Genomic DNA, 8,772 nt, shown 5'->3' with positions numbered 1-8,772 from the left:
TAGTAAAGAAATGGTGTTGGGGAAATTGATGGGATTGAAGGCTGATAAATCTCAGGGCCTGATAATCTACATTCCAGTGTACTCAAGGAAACGATCCTAGAAATCCTTAGCGGTAATAGCAGCTGGCCCAGGAATTGAACCCCCTGTTGGTATGACTCACCAGCTGCCCAGCCAACTGAGCTAACTCACCCACTCAAAAAGCATGTGTTAAGGAAACGTAGTCAGCAGGATTCAAACCTGCGTGGAGGAAACCCTAATGGATTTCTAATCCATCGCCTTAACCACTCAGCTATGACCACACGAAACTGCTGAGTAAGATAAGGGCCCATGGTGTTAGAGGCATGGTGCTAGCATGGATAGAAGATTGGCTGTCTGGCAGAAAGCAGAGATAGGGGTAAAAGGGTCTTTCTCAGGATGGCAGCCAGTGACAAGTGGCATTCCGCAGGGGTCAGTGTTGGGACCACAACTTTTCACTTTGTACATTAATGATCTAGATGAAGGAACTGGCTAAGTTTGCAAACAATCCAAAGATAGGTGGAGGGACAGGTAGTATTAAGGAGGTGGGGAGGCTGCAGAAGGATTTGGACAGGTTAGGAGAGTGGGCAAAGAAGTGGCAGATGGAGGACAGCATGGGAAAGTGAGGTCACACATGTTGGTAAGAAGCATAAAAGCATGGACTATTTTCTAAATGGGGAGAAAATTCACAAGTCTGAAGTGAAAAGAGACTTGGGAGTTCTGGTCCAGGATTCTCTCAAGGTAAACTTGCAGGTTGAGTCAGTAGTCAGGAAGGCATTTATTTTGAGAGGACTTGAATATAAAAGCAGGGATGTACTACTGAGGCTTTAAAAGGCTCTGGTCAGGCTACATTTGGAGTATTGTGTGCAGTTTTGGGCACCATATCTCAGGAAGGATGTACTGGCCCTGGAGCGGGTTCAGAGGAGGTTCACGAGAATGGTCCCAGGAATGGAAAGCTTAACATATGAGGACTCTGGGACTATACTCATTGGAGTTTAGAAGGATGAGGGGGGGGATCTAATTGAAACTTACAGGATACTAAATGGCCTGGACAAAATGGACGTTGGGAAGATGCTTCTATTGGTAGGAGAGACTAGGACCCGAAGCTTTGAGTAAAGGAATGACCTTTTAGAACGGAGAGGAGAAACATCTTCAGCCAGAGAGTGGTGAATCTATGGAATTCTTAGAGGATGTAACTGGTAGAATTGATTAGGGGAGGCAGTGGATGTGGTTTGTATAAACTTACAGAAAGCTTTTGACAAAGTGGCACATAAGAGTTTGGCATGTAAAACTAAAGCGCTTGGGATTGCAGGCATTATATTTAGATGGATCAAAGACTGGGTGGCAGACAGGAAACAAACAGTAGGAATAAACAGATCTTTTTCCAAATGGAAGCCAAAAGATGAGACGGGTACCACAGGGATCACTGCTAGGTCCCCAACTACTCTCGTTGTATATTCATAATTTAGATGTGGGAGCTAAATGTAACGTCAAAATTTGTAGATGACACAAAGCTGGGTGACAGGGTGAACTGTCAGGAGGATACAGCAATGCTTCAGTGTGATTTGGGCAAGTTGACTAAGTGGGCAAATGCATGGTCGATGCAATAAAATTTGGATAAATGCCAGGTTATCTACTTTGGTAGCAAAAATAGGAAGGCAGATTATCAGCCATGATCATAAAGAATGGCAGAGTGGGTTCAAAGAGCCAAATGGCCTGTTCCTGCTCCTATGAGACAAAAATAGGAAGGCAGACTAACAGCCAGCTATAGGTTGGACAGTGGTGGTGGTGGTGGTGGTGGTGGTGGTGGTGATGGGTTGGCGGGGGGCAGCGGGAAGAAGGGAGGAATGTGCAGCAAGACCTGGGGTGTCATCATACACCTGAAGAAGGTATGCCTGCAGGTGCAGTAGGCAGTGAAGTACACAAATGACATGTTGGGCTTCGTAATGAAAGGATTCAAGCACAGGGTTAGGGATGTTTTGATGCAGTTATACAGGGCCTTAAGGTGAGACCGCACTTGGAATAGTGTGTAGTTTTCATCTCCTTTTTCACGTGATTGCAAACTGACATACAAAGGAGAGGTTGGATTGGTTAGCACTATATTCATGGGGTTCACACAAATGAGGGGGATCTCACAGTAACCCGTAAAATCCTAAAAGGACTAGATAGGTAGATGCAGGGAGGATATATCCGATGGCAGGAGAGTCCAGAGCAAGGGCTCACCATCTACAGATAAGGGGCAAACCTTTTAAGACTGAGACGAGGAGAAATTTCTTCACTCCGAGACAGGTGAGCCTGTGAGATTTACTACTACAGAAAGCAAATCAAGGCCAATACACTGTATGACTTCAAGAAGGAGTTGGATAAAGCACTTGGGACTAAAAGGATGAAAGTATATAGAGGAAAGGCTAGTGTAGGCTAATAAGTTGAATGATCAGCCATGATCATAATGAATGGCGGAGTGGGCTCAAAAGGGCCAAATGGCCTGCTCCTGCTTCTATTTTCCACAGTCTATGTTAACTTTCAAAGGGAAATTCGATAAATGTGTGAAAGGGTAACAGTTACATGGCTGTGAAGAAAGGATATGTGAACGGGATAAATTGAATGGCTCTTTCCAAGATGATGCATTATGGGGCAAATAGAGTCCTTTTGTGCTGCAGAGTTTCAAGATTCTGCGACTTCCTTCCTCCCCACACTCCCATCTCGATTCACAGATTCTAGATTCACAGAACCCTACCGCATGGAAACGGATCATTGGCCCATCAAGTCCACAATGACCCTCTAAATGGCATCCCCCCCAACCCAACCCTTACTCTATCCCTGTAACCTTGCATTTCCCATGGCTAATCCAACTAACTCACATCCCTGAACACTATGGGCAACTTAACATGGCCAATCCACCTAAACGTCACATATTTGTACCATAGGAGGAAACCCACACAGACACAAAGGGAACATGCAAACTCCACATGGGCAGTCACCTAAGGCTGGAATGGAATTTGGGTCCCTGGCGCTGTGAAGCAACAGTGCTAACCAGGGAGCCGCCATACTGCCCACTAGTTAGAAACCTATTAAAGCCTATGGAGAAAGCTTTTGAAAAGTTTATGCAAGCATTTCTGAAGCATTGCATTCCTCAAGTTAAAAGTAGAAAACTCAAATTAACCGCAGAAAAATTTATTTCCCTTGTGTGCTGAAAAAAAGTTTCTGGTTAGGCAAGTTAAAATTAATTGCAACCAAAGGAAATCCAGTTGCATGGCAATATTCTGGAGACAGAATGCGATGAAGATAATGAAGGAGCAGGAAGAGCTAGAAGACCGAAGACCTAGGACCTAGGAAAACCTGTGTTAAGCAGAATCTTGGTACTAGCACTGGCAAGAGCTTTCCAGCATCCATTAACACAGAGCTCTTTGAAGCACAAAGTACGGGAGGTGCAAAATCTCATCTCTTCTTACAAGAAAGAGGAGTGCACAATAGGGACAGCCAATCAAAATTATACAAACTGCATTTAGTGCAAAAAAATGCTTTCAACTCAAAAATAGACCCTACAGAAATATTAACATGTTGTCTGTATTATGGCTAAAGGATTGCCTATGATCGAATAATGATGAAACCAACTTTGAGTGTTCTGTAGTTTAATCAATGAAAATCTCATGAATCTATGCTTGCCTCCTTCCAAAGTAAACATATCCTAAGATGTGGTGCCCAGAACTGTAGCCAGCACTTCAAAAGGCGGAATCTGTTTGATTAGAATTAAGTAATAATGGAGAAGGTATTACCTTACTGGGTGTATATTATGGCACCAAACAGCATTAAGCAGAGAAAGGAGCAGATCTGCAAGCCAATTGCAAAATTTGAGAAGCAGTGATAAATGTAGGACAAAAAAAACAAAAAAAGTGAAGATACTTAACTGCAGTGAATAATAAGAAACTTTGTAACAAATTCATATTACACTACAGACTTTATGCCACCATTTCTGCTAAATATGACATAAAAAGGATGTATCAAATTAATAAAAGACTAGTCAATCTAACGTTGACAGTGGATAATCTTCTACACAACATTATCTTGTATTGCTATGTTTCTATGTAAAGTCACAATATTCCCAAAGGACCATAGGGCTACTCTCATAACAGAGATTACTAGTGGCGAGTTTAACCTGAGGGTTACGACACTTCAGGCAATGGCAAGTTGCGAAGGCAGAACCTTCATGGTGACCTCAGCTGGAGCAGGAATTGAACCCACGCTGTTGGTATCACACTGCATTGCAAACCAGCCATCCGAGCTACCTGACAAATACTGGATGAACACCAACCAAAACAATATACCTAAACAGAATCAGTTTCTAGAAAATATCTTGTATCTCTTCAAACATTTTCAATGATGATTTAATTAACCCTTTGACATTGTATTCCATATACTCATCACTTACAACTTAGATTTGTTAAGTCTTTTCAACCTCCCTATTTCAAGCTATGTCTTGTACAATCTGTAGCCATGTTAAGCATATTGATATTTGTCTTGTTGATATCTTTAATGTTTAGATCACTTAAAAATACATACGCTAATTAAAATTAGATTTAATCAGAGTCAGAAATATGCTAAGTGTGCTTGAAGAAATAACATTGTATGGATAATATGCAAGTGATTGTTCTGTAAAAGGACTTTCAAAATCTACTGAGAAAGGTCCCACTGCTTCTGCGTAAAATGGTATTGACAACATATAAATTTTGTGGTATTATAAACAATGTAGCAGAATGGATCGGAAAATGGAAAGGGAAAATAGCAAATGCTAAAATTTTATATGAAATAAGCATGTCGGAAACGCACGTGATCATATGTCAGCATCTGAAAAAATGACAGATTATGTTGTTTTGGGACTTATACCCTACACCAAGACTAACTATGCTAAATGATTCACTGACTTCAGCATGTTGCATTATTACAGCGTGGTTTTCTAAAGAACAAAACAAAGACAGTATTTTGGATAATGGCATTTAGAAAACTCCCTCTCCCTTCTGCCACATTCTCTTTGATACTGCGCACTTGAGTTTACAATACTTCATACTTAGAATGCAGGTAAAGAATGTGTTACAGAAAAGCCAATCAAATGCCATTAAGACATGTTCAAGCAAGAGATAACTCTGGGAGGGAAAAAGTAGTGATAAGTCTCAAGAAAAAGATAGTAGTGGTGAAATTCTAATGATGACACAGTTACACAAGTAGTTCCTCCTGTAGTGCAGAATTTGAGTCTTGCTGAAAAGAAAACACACTTTGAAGACTTTAAACTAGCACTCAGAACAAAACCAAGAAATACCGAAGTACAGGGAAAGCAATATTGATACTATATGAGAAGAGGGTGCTAATTGGTTGGCAAGTAGACTCTGATGGGTGGGCATTGCCACGGAGAATGTATTAGTTAATTGTCAAACCTTGTTTAAATATTAAACTAGGCAGGTGAATCTGATTCATCAAGGTGCTGCCCTGCGAAATTAACCTCAGAATAGTGGTCCCCGGTTTCATTGAGTTGATATTGGCATAATGTGCGTATGTTCTATCTACAAGTACTGTGTACCAATGAGTAGCTTCCAGTATGTACACGTATACTGCGAGCATACTGAGAACTAACAGGAAACAAATTGGATTAGAACAGTAGCACCGGCACATGCCCGAGTCACAAAACAGCTTTTTCAGTGCTACGATTTCAGGATTATTGCTTTGTTGCTCAAGCAAGTGGAGATTCAAGAGATCAGGATGGGTTATGAATGGCAGATAAAGTCCAAAGAGCAGTTAGAAACCAAGAATCCAAACCGAAAATACCCCAAAACAGCAGATTAATAACAAATCAGAACCAGTACAGATATGATCACAGAAGAAGATAGAGACAAAAGGAAGGTGGAGCTAGTCAGCTATCGGGAAACATGTAGCCTTATATTCTGTTATTTCTCAATTTGCGTACAGCTTCAAAACCAACACTTATAACTGCAGCTAAGTAGGAACAACTTACTTCCTTGTTATCTGATTTGAACAGTGATTCCATGAAAAATAAAACAGAAAACCAAAGAATGAGAATAATCTGATCAAACATAATTCCTCCTTGACATCACCACTGAATTTCCCCCACCATCAACAACTTGGGGGTTGCCACCAACCAGAAACTGAACTACACCAGTATAAAAAGACATGAAATAGGTAGGTTAAGCAGGTGGGTAAAAACTTGGCAGATGGAATATAATGCAGGAAAGTGTGAGGTAATGCACTTTGGCAGGAAGAATTAGGAGCTGAATATTATTTAAATGGAGCAAAGAGCTACAGCAGAGGGGGATTTGGGAGTCCTCGTGCATAAATCACGACAGGCTAGCTTACAAGTTCCCCAGGTAAAAGGGAAGACAGGTGGAATATATTGGCCTTTACTTCCAGGGGAATGGGGTTTAAAAACCAAAAAAAAAAGGGGAAGTCTATCTCAAACTATACAAGGCACAAGTCAGACTATCACTAGAATACGGAGAACAGTTTTAGCCCTCTTATCTCAGGAAGTGTACACTGGCTTTTTTGGCAGGCCAGAGAAGGTTCACTAAATCGATCCCATGTACGGACAGGCTATCTTATAAAGAAAGGTTCACTCAGGTTGAGTTTGTACTCATTGGCGTTTAGAAGAATGAGAGACAACCTTATTGAAACAGACAAGATTCTTAGGGGACTTGACAGGGTCAATGTGGAAAGGTTGTTTCCCCTTGCAGGAGTCTGGGACCCAAGAGCATAATCTCAGAATAATGGGTCACCCATTTAAGACAGAAACAAGAAGGAATTTCTTCCCTAAGAAGCTAATGAATCTATGGAATTCTTTCTTTCAAGAGCTAGTGAGGCTGGGTCATTAAGTATATTCAAGGCTAAGACAGACAGATTTTTAAATCAGTAAGAGAATCAAGGGTGGAGAAGTAGAGCTCCCTCCTCCAGTAAAGTTGATTAATTTCTCACCATCATGTATAATTTAAGGTGACAGGAAAGAAAAGATTGAACCTGATCATTTGGCTGCAGAATTCCTTTGCTCGGGCAATTGCATAAAGTTTCTGCTTGGCAATTCTGAACACTACACTTTAAGTTTTCATGACCTTGGAGAGGGTATAAAGGGAGTTTGACATGATTATACCAGGGTTCATAAATTTTGGATGTGTGTAGAAATTGTAGAAGCTGAGTTTTTTTTTTTTTTTACAGCAAAAGTGAAAGAGATATTTAATAGACATATTAAGGGCTCCACAGAATTTTGATACAGCAAATACAAAGGAATTAATCCCCTGGCAAATGGGTCAATAACTAGAGGTAACATATTTAAAAATGTTAGCAAAAGACGGAGATGGGAAAGAGTTTTATTTCCCCCGTAATGGATTGTTAAGATCTGGAATGCACTTCTTCAATATGTAGCAGGATCAAATTCCTTAGCGACTTTAAAAAGACAAATGAACGTGAATTACAAGCTGTAGTTTGCAGATAGACAACTTTAATCAACCCGTTCAGACATGTGATGGCACACCTCTGGAGCAGACGGTTCTTGTTCCATAAGAAGAAAAAATGCTGGCAAGCAAGACTCAATTGGTCAGCTCTGACAAAGAGCCAGCACAGGCATGGTGGGCCAGTAGTTTAAGAGCTGCAAGACTGAATCTTAGCTGCAATGTCCAAAGTAGTGTAGTTTAGGTGGATTAGCCATTGTAAATTGCCATCGTGTCCAGGATGTGTAGGCTAGGTGGATTAGTCATGGGAAATCCAGGGATACAGGGATAGAGTTGGGGGTGAATCTGGGTGGGATGCTCTTTGGAGGGTTGGAGTGGGCTCAAATGGGCTGAGTGGTCTGCTTCCACACTGGAGGGATTCTATGATTCAGTGTTAGAATTTTAAACTGAAATACTTACCTGAAAAAAAAAACATGTCTGTACTGAAAATTTTTAGAAAAGCAGTGTTTGAAAATATTCAAGAACTGTGCATGCCTCTCGCCCAGGTGACTAAATTGCACAATTAGTGTGACAAAGTATACATTGAATACAAGAATTTAGAACAAAGGTTATGTAAATTTGAGATTAACAACAAATAATAGGAAGAAAGATTTTGTAAACAAGAAATGCATGCAGTTGACGTTTCAAGTAGTTTATAAACTTCAAATTTGCAGATGATTCAAAAATAGGAGTCAAGGCAAACAAATGAAGAAAACAAAGCTGATCACAGGGAATCTGGATGAATTTCTGAAGAATAGGTCATCTTTGACAAATCTAGTGGAATTTTTTTTTGATGAAGTCATGAACTTTGTGAATTGTACAGTGCCTACAGACATTATCAAATATCCATTATAAACAAAGTACAACAATAAGAAAAGCGCAAAAAAACCAGAAGTAATGCTGGGACATGAATTGGTTACTATTTGGAAGGTAGAAGCCAGAATGAAATAAAAGGAATGTACCCTGACTCTGGAACGTGATGAGTGTTGATTCCAGTATATATACTGGAACGTCAACTTTTCAATATAAAATGATTTGGATGAAGGAATAAAACCATTTTTGTGAGCCACAATAAGTCATGTAGATGAATGCAGGAAGAAAAGAACCGATTATGTGAGTGGATAAAATTACAGCTGATGGACTTCAATATGGAGATCCAAGACAAATACTTATATTTCCTTCTTGGCAAGAGACTAAAAATTGTCTCCTGCCAAGGAGCAAAGGTTTTGTGCATAAAGTTAATAAAAGCATACAAAAAAAAAATATAAAATCA

The 8,772-nt window shown here is 40.2% G+C and overlaps 1 protein-coding gene and 1 non-coding gene across 2 annotated transcripts in view; both read right to left on the bottom strand.

Moving 5' to 3' along the window:
* LOC109913411 (DENN/MADD domain containing 6B) overlaps nt 1-8,772 on the bottom strand; it is a 99,117-nt gene that overhangs the window by 40,932 nt on the left and 49,413 nt on the right. The window lies entirely within an intron of this gene.
* On the bottom strand, nt 217-299 carry trnas-aga. The gene has a single exon. It is a non-coding gene; the product is annotated as a tRNA-Ser (tRNA).

The sequence above is a fragment of the Rhincodon typus genome, chromosome 22 (genome assembly GCF_021869965.1).
Source record: "Rhincodon typus isolate 14 chromosome 22, sRhiTyp1.1, whole genome shotgun sequence".
Taxonomy (NCBI): domain Eukaryota; kingdom Metazoa; phylum Chordata; class Chondrichthyes; order Orectolobiformes; family Rhincodontidae; genus Rhincodon; species Rhincodon typus.
The sequence above is the reverse complement of the archived record's forward strand: the minus strand, read 5'-3'. Positions and strand labels throughout refer to the sequence as shown.